The sequence below is a fragment of the Podarcis liolepis genome (assembly GCF_965112155.1).
Source record: "Podarcis liolepis genome assembly, chromosome: 17".
In the NCBI taxonomy this organism is placed as follows: domain Eukaryota; kingdom Metazoa; phylum Chordata; class Lepidosauria; order Squamata; family Lacertidae; genus Podarcis; species Podarcis liolepis.
Window position 1 is genome coordinate 1,275,674 of NC_139571.1, and position 12,844 is coordinate 1,288,517.

Genomic DNA, 12,844 nt, shown 5'->3' on the forward strand with positions numbered 1-12,844 from the left:
ACTGGAAGGAGTTAGTAACGTGTGAAGCGATGGATTCTGCATAGGGCTGAAGTTGCTTAGCGAGAAATTTAGCGAGATTTTGTAGAGGTGAGCCTATGGAGCTGACTATTGGTCTGAGTGGTGTTCCTTCTTTGTGTATCTTGGGGAGACCGTAGAGTTTGGGGCATCTGGATGATTTTTCTCTGGGGATGATTCTTAGCTGGATTTCTTCACTGATAGGAGAGGCTTTTATTTTGGATTTGGTGGTTTTTTCCAGATAGGTGGTGGGATCTGTTTTTATAGGTTGGTAGGTAGGGTCTTGGAGTAGATTTGATAGTTTTGCTTGGTAGTCCGATGTGTTCATCACAACAGTGGCATTACCTTTGTCTGCTGGGAGAATGATTATGTTGTTGTCTTTCCTCAGGTTGGTGAGTGCTTTCTGTTCTTCTTTGTGTAAATTGCTTCTGGGTGGTTTGCTGGAGCAGAGGATGTTGGTGACTTCAAGTCTGATTTTATTGGCTTCATCTGGGTTGATTTTGGTTAGGCTAGCTTCGACTCCGCATATGATGTTTTCCGTGGGGATGCGTCTCGGGGCGACTGCAAAGTTGAAACCTTTGGAGAGTACTTTGGTTTCAGTTGAGGTGAGGATCCTGTCTGATATGTTATGTACTGTTTGTTTCATGGGTTGTTGTGGAGGGTGGCTGGGCTTCTGGCGTTTCTCTAGTTTGTGGAGTTTGTTGGTGTGTCTGTTTGTCTTATGTGAGGTCTCAGTTTCAGCTCTCCAGACGGCTAGTTGTTTGCATTTGTCCCAGAGTGCAGGGTGGATTTTGTTACAGAGTTTGAGGTGAAGAGTGAGCAGATCTTTGTTGGTTTGGTTTAGTAGGTATCTTTTCTTATGTATTTCGTTTCTGACTAGGGATAGTTCAGTTCGTTTCAGGATCCTTTCGGTAGCTGGGGTTTTAGAGTGGAATTTAAGTTGGAAGCATGTGGGAATTAAGTTGTTGTCTCGGCAGTTGCGTAGGAACAAGAGATCACATAAGATGGTGGCTCTTCGGATTTCTAGTTTCTCGTAGGTTCTTGTCAGCTGGAAGGTTTCCTCCCCGTAGAGGTGAGATATTTGCTTTCGTAGATTTTCACGGGTACAGGAATGTAGGTTTTGGTGTCTTCGGGTGTCTTCCCGTGTAAGAGTTGGGGTGTCTAGGCGACGTTTCGACGAGGTCTCACTCGTCATCTTCAGGCTGGTGCTTTCGGCTTCTTGTTACTGGAACAGAGCAGGATCTCAGTGTTTGAGTTCCTATAAATACTGTTGAGGGGGTGTGGTGTATAGCCTCCAACGTTCTGGGCAGAGAGGAAAACCTACATTCCTGTGAAAATCTACGAAAGCAAATATCTCACCTCTACAGAGGCTCCACAAGCTCACTGCAGCCTCAGCAATGGTGACTGCAGCAACGCAGCAAGGAGGACCACAGCAGGGAAACGACGCAGTCTGGCTGGAGGAAGAGGCCCTAGGGCCCAGCCAGACGTGTTAGTGACGCAGTCCCCAGAGATTTTACAGCCCGTGAACCCCCTCCCGCCCAAACCAGTAGTGAGGCTCACCGCATCTCTCCAGCTGCCCAATGGAATCACCATGGACGTTCCAATCACCATTGACTCAGGCAGCAATGTGGACTTTATAGGGCAGGACTTTGTCGACAAACACGCTATACAGTTGCTGCCGGCCACACTGCCCCTGCAGGTTGTCACGGTGGATGGCAGGGAGCTGCTCGGGGGGCAAGTGGTGAAGCAGACGCCACCAATGGTGATGCGACTTGGGAATCACAAAGAAATCATCAGCTTCAATGTCACTCAACTATCGGATACGCCCATTGTATTGGGAATGAGTTGGCTGGACAAGCACAGCCCAACGCTGGCTTGGTACCAGAGGCAGCTGACCTTCGGCTCTTCCTTTTGTGCTGAACACTGCATCGTGCCCCGGCAGGAAGGAGAGGAAGAGAAGTCACAGCTGCTGCTAGGCACGCTGCAAGCGATTCCCCACAAGTACGCAGCATTTTTGGAAGTTTTCTGCGAGAAGGAGGCAGACAGGCTACCCCCTCACAGACCATATGACTGCAAAATTGACCTGCTGCCGGGGGCGGTGCTGCCTAAAGGGAAACTGTATTCCATGTCAGAGGACGAACTGCAAGAACTCAAAGAGTTCATAGACCATAATTTGGAGCGCGGTTTCATCCGAGAGTCCAAGGCAGCGGGGGGCAGTCCTGTATTCTTTGTTAAAAAGCGGGACACGCCCCAAAAAAGACTGGTAGTGGACTATCGCATTTTAAACAATGGGACCAAGCCATCGGACTTCCCCATGCCCCGAATCGACGACCTCCTAGCGAAGGGGCGGAACGGAAAGGTGTTCACCAAGTTAGACCTGCGAGGGGCGTACAACCTCATTCGCATGCGGGAAGGAGATGAGTGGAAGACGGCCATGTTCACGCCACTGGGTACCTACGAATATAGAGTTATGCCTTTTGGATTGCAAAATGGCTCCCACGTTTTTCAAGCTTTCATGCATCACGTGTTGGCGGGACTTCTCTACAAGACGTGCGTCTGTTTCTTAGATGACATCCTGATCTTTTCGGAATCGCAGCAGGAGCATGACGGACACGTCAAGGAAGTGCTGAGCAGGCTAAAGCAACATAGGCTCTACGCCAAGCTGGAGAAGTGCCAATTTGACGTGACGGAGGTGGATTTTCTGGGCTACAAGCTGTCTGACAAGGGGCTCGCCATGGACAGCGCCAAGGTTCGAGCGGTGTTGGATTGGAAGAGCCCACGCAACCGGAAGGAGGTCCAACGGTTTGTCGGCTTTGCGAACTTCTATCGCAAGTTTATCAAGGGCTTCGCTATGCAGACAGCGGCCATCACAGACACGCTTAGCTCCAAGAAAAAGAAGTTCATTTGGACAGAGCAGGCGGAGCAGTCCTTTCAGGCACTCAAGCGTCTCTTCGCGTCGGAAGAGCAGCTGCTTCATGTCAACCCCAGCAGGCCGATGAGGGTGGAGACAGACGCCTCGGACAGAGCCGTGGGGGTGGTCCTGCTGCAGAAGGACCCGCAGGGGGTGTGGCGACCGGGAGCGTTTTACTCCAGGAAGCTCAGCAAGTCCGAGCAGAACTACACCATCTGGGACAGGGAGTTGCTGGCCATTCATGCAGCGTTCAAAGCGTGGAGGCACTTCCTGATCGGCGCCAAGCACACGGTGCAGGTTTGCACGGACCACAAGAATCTAGAGCACTGGCGCACGGCACAGTTCCTAAACCAGAGGCAGATACGTTGGGCTGAGTTCTTTGCGAACTTCGACTTCCGCATAGAGTATGTCCCGGGGGACACTAACATCATGGCGGACGCTCTCTCCCGTAAGCCACAGTATCTGGAGGACGCAACGCCAGCGGCCGCCATGCACATCTTCGCACCAACAGTGTGGGCGTGCGCCGCGGCAACCGTGGACCTGGAGGCGGTGCGACGAGCGTTGCAGGATGACTCCTTCGCGCAAGCAAAGATGGCAGAGGTGCAAAGGGGCAAGGCAGCGGCCGACGGTTTCCAGCTAAGAGATGGATTGCTCATCCGTAAAGGGGCCATCTACGTGCCGGGAGACGACCTTCGCGCCAAGGTGCTGCAGCAGCTGCACGACGCGCCCACTGCCGGGCACTTTGGCAAGGAGAAGACGGTGGAATTAGTCGCCAGGGATTTCTGGTGGCCTGGAATGAGAGGGGAGGTCGCAGACTACGTGGCGAGGTGTGACACCTGCCAGAGGGCCAAGCCAGTGCACAGACCGCCGGCCGGACTGTTGGAACCGCTGCAAACTCCGGTCGAACCTTGGGAAAGGGTGGCCCTGGACTTTGTCACGGATCTGCCCAGCTCGAGGGGCAAGACGGCAGTGCTGGTGGTGGTGGACCTGTTTTCCAAGATGGCACATTTCATTCCGTGTGCTAAGGTGGCCACGGCGGAGCAAACCGCCAAACTGTTCATAGACCACGTGTTCAAGGTTCACGGTCTGCCACGGTCTATTCTGTCCGACCGGGGGCGGCAGTTCATCTCGAATTTCTGGCAGAAGCTGATGGGCTTCCTGAACGTCAAGATCAACCTGGCGTCGGCGAGACACCCGCAGACCAACGGGCAAGCGGAGCGGGTCAATGCCATCATGCAGCAGTACCTGAGATGTTATGCAAATCAACAGCCTGCGACGTGGGTGGATTACCTGCCGCTTGCCGAGTTCGCCTACAACAACACGAAGCACGTGTCCACGGGGGTCACGCCGTTCTTCGCCAACAATGGGAGGCACCCCAGAACCTTCCCGGGACTGGAAAGAATGGGGGAGGGGGAGCCGCAGACAGCAGATGCGTTCGCGTCGGAGCTGCAGGAAGTCCACGATCAGCTGAGGCGCCACCTGGAGCTGGCCAAGCACGCATACAAGGTACAAGCGGACAAACACAGAAGGGTTGGCGAAGAGCTCCACGTGGGAGACTGGGTCTGGTTAGCAGCCCACGCAGTGCCGGCCAGGTCGTTGGCCAAGAAGAAACTAGGGCATAAACAACTGGGGCCCTACCAAGTCGAAGAGCAGGTCAACCCGGTAGCTTTCAGACTGGCACTTCCGGAGGGTTCCAGAATGCATCCGGTGTTCCACAGATCGGTGCTCACTCCCTACAAGGCACCGCACAGGTTCCAGGAACCCGGAACGGCGCCGAGTCCGGTCAGAGACAGAACAGGGCACGCGGGAGTGGCACAGAAGGAGCGCATCAACGAAGTCACGGAGATTTTGGACTCCAGATGGGGGGAAGAGGGGGTAGAATACTTTCTCGCCAAGGAGGGCACCCCGGCCAGTGCGAACAGCTGGGTGCCGGGCTACGCCTTGGACGAACCTCTGCTCAAAGACGAGTTTCATGCCCTCTTCCCACATAGACCAATGCCAGCAGACTTTTTCGACGACTGGCTTTTCACGCCCACGCTTTCGGCCAGCACGTTCCGGGGGTTCGACTCGGACGAGGACCCGACACGAGACGTCCGTTCCCCGGAGGGGTCACCCTCGGGATCTGCCTCAGAACCCTCGTATTGGTGGGACGATAGACCAGAGGAGCAGTTCCGCAGAAAGTGGCTGGAATGCCCAGGACGAGCAACGCCGCCAGGAGGAAGTGAGGGAGAGACGGACATGGACGTTTTCGGGGACGACCCTGGTTTCGAGCACGGCGGCACAGAGATGGAAGCGGAGGTGACCGTCGTCGACGAGAGCAGGGAGGAAGACCCGGGAGACTTCAGATGGAGGCCCGCCACGGGAAGCGAACGATATCCGACGTTCGTCCCTTTGCAACAGCAGCACCCAGCTCCAGCACCGGAAGGAGGGGAGGGGGGAATGGGGGGCTTCGAGGGGGGGATGGATGTCAGGGGTTTAGGAGCAGAGGCAAGGGCAAGGGAGGAAACAGAGAGCGAAGGGGAGGAGGCAGAAGAAAAGATGAGTGATGACGACGACCCGAGATCTCCGAGTCTTTCCAGTGAATCAGAGGATTCACAGAAAGGAGCACCAGTGGCCAGGGCAAGGGGGGAGTCTAGGGGGGCACCCCAGGAAGATAGAGCCAGAGGGGACTCAGAGGAGAGCAGTTGGAAATCGGGACCAGCGTCACCGCCAGAGAGCAGGGAAGAGGAAGGGAGCCAGGGGGCAAGCGCTGGCAGCTCACCACAGGAGGGAGGGCACGAGTCAGGAGTGGCCACACCTCCATCGGGGAGCGAAGAAACGGTTAAGCGGAAAGTGGAAGGTTGGGCGCGCGCGCCAAGTTCAAATGCAGAGGAAGGCGGCGCAGTAAGCAGCCCGGAAAGGGAGCCAGGTCCTAAAGCCCGGCGCAAGGAGACAGGAGGGTCCGGGGGGTCAGCGTCAGAAGAATCCCGGAAGGAAGAGACCCCGGGGGGTAGAGGGACCCAGAGGAGGACAGTCAGGCGGAAAAGGTGGAGCCGGGCTAGGATATTAAGTTGGTGCACACGGGGCGGAGACTCAGACGGAGCTTCGCCGATCTAGCTACTAGACGTAGAGTTGCACGCAGCAGCTTGAGAATGGAAACTGTAACTCAATAAAGACTTTTACTTAATGACCGCTGGCTAGCGTGATCCTCTGTGAGCTAGGATCTTCAAGCAGCTCTGACATATATATATATATATATATATATATATATATATATATATATATATATAAGCAAGTGGCAGAGAGCCAGAGCTGGCAACATGGTGGTGACCCCCCCCCCCCGGGCCAGCCCTGTCATGAAGAAGGGCATTTTGGCACCTGAAGCAAACCACAAAATGGCGCCCCGCCACCAGAGAAGAAGGGGTGAGTGAAGATCCACACTTGTCTAACAGGGAAGGGGCACCATTTGTCCCCTGCACGACCCCCTGGAGAGCTGCTACCAGTCCCTAATGAGCTTAGATAGACCTAATGGTCTGAACCAGTCTAAGGCAGCTTCCCATGTTTCTATGTTCCTTGGTCTGAGGACGCTTGTTGCCAACCACTTGTCTCATGTAATCGTTCGCAGCTGCAAAGACCCTGGCGTTTGACAGCTGAGCTGTTAGCGCATCCAGTACCTGCCTGTTTCCTTCGTTCAAGGATGGGGTACCTGTGGCCTTCAAGATGCTGTCAAACTCCCATCAGCCCCAGCCAGCATGGCCAATGGCTAGGAATGATGGGTGTCACAGTCCATCAATCTCTGGAGGGCCACAGGTGCCCCATCCCTGGAAATCTTGCTCCGAATGCTCTGACCACTGGAGATAAGCAGATGCAGACTCTAGATAAGGCCTTTTCTTAGCATGCCTAAATTTCTGGAACATCATCTGCAGAGCCATCCACACCAGACATTTAAAGCACACTTACAGTGGCTGAGTTCCCCCAAAGAATCGAGGAAACTGGTTTACCCCTCACACAGCTACAATTCACAGCACCCATAACAAACTACAGCCCCAAGAGTTCTCTTGGGGGGGGGGGCTAGCCATGTGCTTAGAATCATAGTATCATAGAATCATAGAGTTGGAAGAGACCACAAGGGCCATCGAGTCCAACCCCCTGCCAAGCAGGAAACATCATCAGAGCACTCCTGACATATGGTTGTCAAGCCTCTGCTTAAAGACCTACAAAGAAGGAGACTCCACCCCACTCCTTGGCCGCAAATTCCACTGTCAAACAGCTCTTACTGTCAGGAAGTTCTTCCTAATGTTTAGGTGGAATCTTCTTTCTTGTAGTTTGGATCCATTGCTCCGTGTCCACTTCTCTGGAGCAGCAGAAAACAACCTTTCTCCCTCCTCTGTGTGACATCCTTTTATATATTTGAACATGGCTATCATATCACCCCTTAACCTCCACTTCTCCAGGCTAAACATGCCCAGCTCCCTTAGCCGTTCCTCATAAGGCATCGTTTCCAGGCCTTTGACCATTTTGGTTGCCCTCCTCTGGACACGTTCCAGTTTGTCAGTGTCCTTCTTGAACTGTGGTGCCCAGAACTGGACACAGTACTCCAGGTGAGGTCTGACCAGAGCAGAATACAGTGGCACTATTACTTCCCTTGATCTAGATGCTATACTCCTATTGATGCAGCCCAGAATTGCATTGGCTTTTTTAGCTGCCGCGTCACACTGTTGGCTCATGTCAAGTTTGTGGTCAACCAAGACTCCTAGATCCTTTTCACATGTACTGCTCTCAAACCAGGTGTCACCCATCTTGTATTTGTGCCTCTCATTTTTTTTGCCCAAGTGCAATACTTTACATTTCTCCCTGTTAAAATTCATCTTGTTTGTTTTGGCCCAGTTCTCTAATCTGTCAAGGTCATTTTGAAGTGTGATCCTGTCCTCTGGGGTGTTAGCCACCCCTCCCAGTTTTGTGTCATCTGCAAATTTGATCAGGATGCCCTTGAGTCCATCATCCAAGTTGTTGATAAAGATGTTGAATAAGACCGGGCCCAAGACAGAACCCTGTGGCACCCCACTAGTCACTCTTCTCCAAGATGAAGAGGAACCATTGATGAGCACCCTTTGGGTTCGGTCAGTCAGCCAGTTACAAATCCACTGAGTGGTAGCATAGTCAAGACCACATTTTACCAGCTTCTTTACAAGAATATCATGGGGCACTTTGCTGAAATCAAGGTAGGCTACATCCACTGCGTTCCCTTCATCTACCAGGCTTGTGATTCTGTCAAAAAACGAGATCAGGTTAGTCTGACATGACTTATTTTTCAGAAATCATAGAATCATAGAATCATAGAATCATAGAATCATAGAATCATAGAGTTGGAAGAGACCACAAGGGCCATCGAGTCCAACCCCCTGCCAAGCAGGAAACACCATCAGAGCAAAAACCATGCTGACTATTGGTGATCACAGCATTCCTTTCTAGGTGCTCACAGACTGTTTGCTTAATGATCTGCTCCAGAATCTTCCCTGGTATTGATGTCAGACTGACTGGGCGGTAATTATTTGGGTCCTCTCTTTTCCCCTTTTTGAAAATAGGGACAACATTTGCCCTCCTCCAGTCTGCCGGGACTTCGCCTGTTCTCCAGGAATTCTCAAAGATGACTGCCAGTGGTACTGAGATCACATCTGCCAGTTCTTTTAATACTCTTGGATGCAGTTCATCTGGCCCTGGAGACTTGAATACATCTAAACTAGCCAAGTATTCTTGTACTATCTCCTTAGTTATTCTGGGCTGTGTTTCCTTTGCTGAATCATTTGCTCCAAATTCTTCAGGTTGGGCATTGTTTTCTTTATCGGAGAAGACTGAGCAAAGAAGGCATCGAGGAGTTCAGCCCTTTCTGTGTCCCCTGTTTGCATTTCACCATCTTCTCCTCTGAGTGACCCCACTGTTTCTTTGTTCTTCCTTTTGCTACGGACATACCCATAAAAGCCTTTTTTGTTGCTTTTAACCTCTCTAGCAAGCCTGAGTTCATTCTGTGCTTTAGCTATTCTGACTTTGTGTATACACGTGCTGGATATTTGTTTGAATTCCTCTTCGGTGGTTTCCCCCCTTTTCCATTTTTTGTACACATCCTTTTTTAATCTTAACTCAGTTAAAAGTTCTTTAGATAGCCACCCTGGCTTCTTTAGGCACCTTCCATGTTTCCGTCTTATTGGTATTGCCTGACGTTGTGCTTTTACTATCTCCCTCTTAACAAACTCCCAGCCATCATGAACTCCCTTTCCTTTTAGTATTACTGTCCATGGGATCTCACCCAGCACTTCCCTAAGTTTTATGAAGTCGGCTTTCTTAAAGTCAAGAAATTGAGTCCTAGTATGCTTGGCTGCTCCTTTCCGCTGTATAGTAAACTTCAGAAGAGCATGATCACTCGCGCCTAATGATCCTTCCACTTCTACCCCACTAACCAGGTCATCAACATTGGTTAGGGCCAGATCTAAAATGGCTGTTCCTCTTGTTGCTTCTCCCACTTTCTGGACAATGAAGTTGTCTGCAAGGCCAGTGAGGAATCTGTTTGACCTTATGCTCTTGGCTGAGTTTGACCTCCAACAAATATCCGGGTGATTGAAGTCCCCCATTACTACTATCTCCCTTCCTTTTGCATGCTTGGCCATCTGTTCCAGGAAGGCATCATCTATGTCCTCCGTTTGGCTTGGGGATCTATAGTAAACTCCCACAATGAGGTCTCTGTTATTCTTCTCTCCCTTAATTTTGACCCAAATGCTCTCACTTTGGCTTTGAGGTTCTAAATCTTGGATCTCTTCACAGGTATACACATCCCTGACATATAACGCCACTCCTCCTCCTTTCTTGTCTGGTCTGTTTCTCTGAAATAGATTGTATCCCCCCATTAATACATTCCAATCGTGGGACTTATCCCACCAGGTTTCAGTGATGCCTATTATGTCATATTTAGTTTGCTGTACCAAGAGCTCAAGCTCATTTTGTTTATTTCCCATGCTTTGCGCATTAGTGTACAGACATTGAAGTCCATTAATCATTCCCCCGTGTCTCTTATTTAAGGATTTTTTCCTCCCACCACTAGGTCTGCGTGCTGTTTGCTCCATTTGGTCTATGACATTTGGATGATCATCTTCATCAATTGATAGACTCCTACCTTCAGGAGCACTGTCTCCCTCCCCCACATTAGTCAGTTTAAAGCCCTCCTGATGAGGTTTCTGAGATTTTTGGCAAAAACATTTCTCCCAACCGTTGTGAGGTGCAGCCCATCGCTTGCCAGAAGTCCATCTTCAAGAAACTGCAGTCCGTGATCTAAGAATCCAAACCGTTCCTGTTTACACCATTTGCGAAGCCAGCTGTTCACTTCCACTATTTTTCCCTCTCTCCCTGGGCCACGTCGTTCAACTGGGAGGACAGATGAGATGACAATTTGTGCATTTAGTTGCTTCAATTTCCTGCCCAGAGCCTCATAGTCTCTTTTGATCTTCTGGAGGCTATTGCTTGCAGTGTCATTGGTTCCCACATGAACCAAGAGGAAGGGGTATTTGTCAGTGGGTTTTATGATTCCTTGCAGTCGTTCTTGTCAGGCCCACAGATCACTGCTTCTGTTCCCCTCAGTAGGGAATCGCCTATCACCACTACACACCTCCTCTTGGGTTTGGTCGGGGTTCTTCCATGAGCTGTCCGTTCCAAGGTCGCCTGCACATTCCCTGAGGACTGACTTTGCTGCTCGTCTTCATATACCTGATCGACTGTAATGAGGGAGAGATCCTCAAATGGAGTCTGCTCTTCGTCTTCCATGCTAGGGGAGATGACCTCAAAGTGATTGTGTATTTCTAAACAATCAGAGCGAACCCTGGGCCTCCTACTTCTTTGAGTCATGTTTCTCCATATATCTGGCTCCTGTGTTGGTGAACTAGCCTCCTTCTCAGGGGAGTCCCCTGTCTCCTCCTTGGTGCTCTGTTGCTTCCAAGAAGAGCTCCAGCTCTCTAATTCTTTGGAGCGTAGCTACACGTTCCTCCAGTTGCTGGACTTTGTCTTTTAAGAGGGCAATCAACATGCAATTGCTGCAGGTAAAGCTGCCTGCAACCTTTGGCAAGATGGCAAACATTGCGCAGGAACCGCAGGCGACTGCAGCTGTTCCCTCCCCTTCCATCTTGAGAACGTGTTGTTGGGGGTGGCTACAGCGGCCCTCCATCATAAAAAGCGTGAAGACAGGACAAATAACTCCCACCACAAAAAAAAACCCTAGGTCTCCCCCAACAAATGTTTGAGACTAGCTCCCCTAAATCTAAAAGATGGGTCAAACTGCGCGTGCCGCTGCCCTGCTAGCTCTGATAAGCTCCTCCCACAGCTAATCACCTGACTCAACAGAAACCCTGCCCCCTCTGACCTTTGCACAGGGAGAGCAGCTAATCAGCCACAAAGAAACACACACACACACACACACACACACACACACACACACGAAAACCCTTTTTGCTCCTTCTTCAGCTGCTGCCCTGCTAGCTCTGATAAGCTCCTCCCACAGCTAATCACCTGCCTTGAAATATATGATGTTAAGGTTCTCTTAGCACCTAGGTGAATTGTCAGAGGAAGACTCTTTTATTTGCTCTGTCCTTTGTTTAATGGGTTTTTTTATTTACTGTTTTGCTGCTGCCTCATTTAGTATTTGTTGCCCCCCCCCCCCGCAGTTTTACTTAGAATTAAAGGTAGGCAATGCAGACATGCTGAACAGAGAAGCACTTGCACATGCCTTTTAAAGGTTTGCCACATGGCAACAGTGATTCCACTGTGATCACAGCCCCTGGCCATGCTGCCCCCCAGCGGCTTGGAAATTTGGGAAATCTTGTATAGTAGTTGCTACTCAGTAAGGTTTTTAGTGACTCCTTTGCTCCTGCCGATTTCAATTAGTGTGTGTGAGGCTTTGGATTGCTGGTTTACCCATTTGCCCAAATATGAATCCTGACCGAGTGGTTCACTGTGAGTCTCTCTACAGCAAAGCTTTAGAACTGATCCCAGAGCACTTTGTTCAGCCTTCTTTGGAATCCCTGCAACTGGTTCCTTTGGGGCCCCAGCGATCCACTCACCCAGGTCTACATTTGGGTCTGTGGGACAGAACATGCGCAAACATAGCTTTTCTTACTCTTAATTAGGGTCATTTCTTGGGCCAAGGTTGAGAGCCCAGCTTAATGGACAGATTATTAATTCTGGGACTATTGGGTTGCAAGTACTGGGATGGAACTGCTCTTCTCTCTGCCCTGCAACACACAAACACAGCATATTGATGCTTGCTCTCATCTCCCCTCCTTGTCTTTGACAGTTTGGTGCCGGAGGCTTATGAATATTAATTGGGCCTCTTGAATAATTGATCCCCACACCCATCAATCCCGAACTTGAACTGACCCTCTTTGTACACACTCACATGCACAGCGCATCATGTCAGGACGGACCTGGCTCTAGAGTGTGTTGGCGCAGGGCCTCACATAGCTGGGGGGGGGGGTGCACTTGTGACTGCCCACTGATGATTGTGCATTGTGGTTATTTGCATGTGTTTGCAGCGGCTGCGCTGGCAGGTAACTAGATGCAGAGAAGAACCAGGCTCCTTGTCAAATGGATCTACGAAAGCAGGGATTTTGGCAGGTGCAGCTGCTCATCCCAAAGGGGAGGAGAAAAAAACAAAACCTACCAACATTCTCTCATCCAAGGTACAGGAGCACTGCCTTCCTTTGGACCTGGTCACTTTTTATACGATAAAACAACATAATCATAATTTTACATTAAGGCATTTGAAAAAGCCCCTAGAACCAATATCTGACTGAACTAAGTCAGAGAGAGATAAAATCTTTCATCTGTTTTTCCCTTGTGTCTATTTTTAGATTGTAAGCCCCTTGGGGATCTGTCTCCCCCACTGTTTTCTTTTTGTTTTTT

At 50.6% G+C, this 12,844-nt stretch overlaps 2 protein-coding genes across 6 annotated transcripts in view; both read right to left on the reverse strand.

Moving 5' to 3' along the window:
* LOC310696721 (uncharacterized protein) overlaps positions 1 to 11,456 on the reverse strand; it is a 185,180-nt gene extending 173,724 nt beyond the window's left edge. The window contains exons 1-2 of one of the 2 annotated variants that reach the window (XM_083482614.1): positions 11,388 to 11,456; positions 11,130 to 11,221 (exon numbers count right to left, since the gene is read on the reverse strand). The gene's annotated coding sequence lies outside the window, so the exon portion shown is untranslated. Of the gene's footprint in view, positions 1 to 11,129 lie in introns of both variants that reach the window. The other variant, XM_083482613.1, reaches the window with a different exon arrangement.
* LOC310696684 (leucine-rich repeat neuronal protein 1-like) overlaps positions 1 to 12,844 on the reverse strand; it is a 48,229-nt gene that overhangs the window by 22,030 nt on the left and 13,355 nt on the right. Inside the window, exon 2 of one of the 4 annotated variants that reach the window (XR_014520684.1) lies at positions 6,592 to 6,756. The exons of the other annotated variants lie outside the window; for them this stretch is intronic. The gene's annotated coding sequence lies outside the window, so the exon portion shown is untranslated. Of the gene's footprint in view, positions 1 to 6,591; positions 6,757 to 12,844 lie in introns of those variants that run through there. 4 annotated transcript variants of the gene reach the window in all.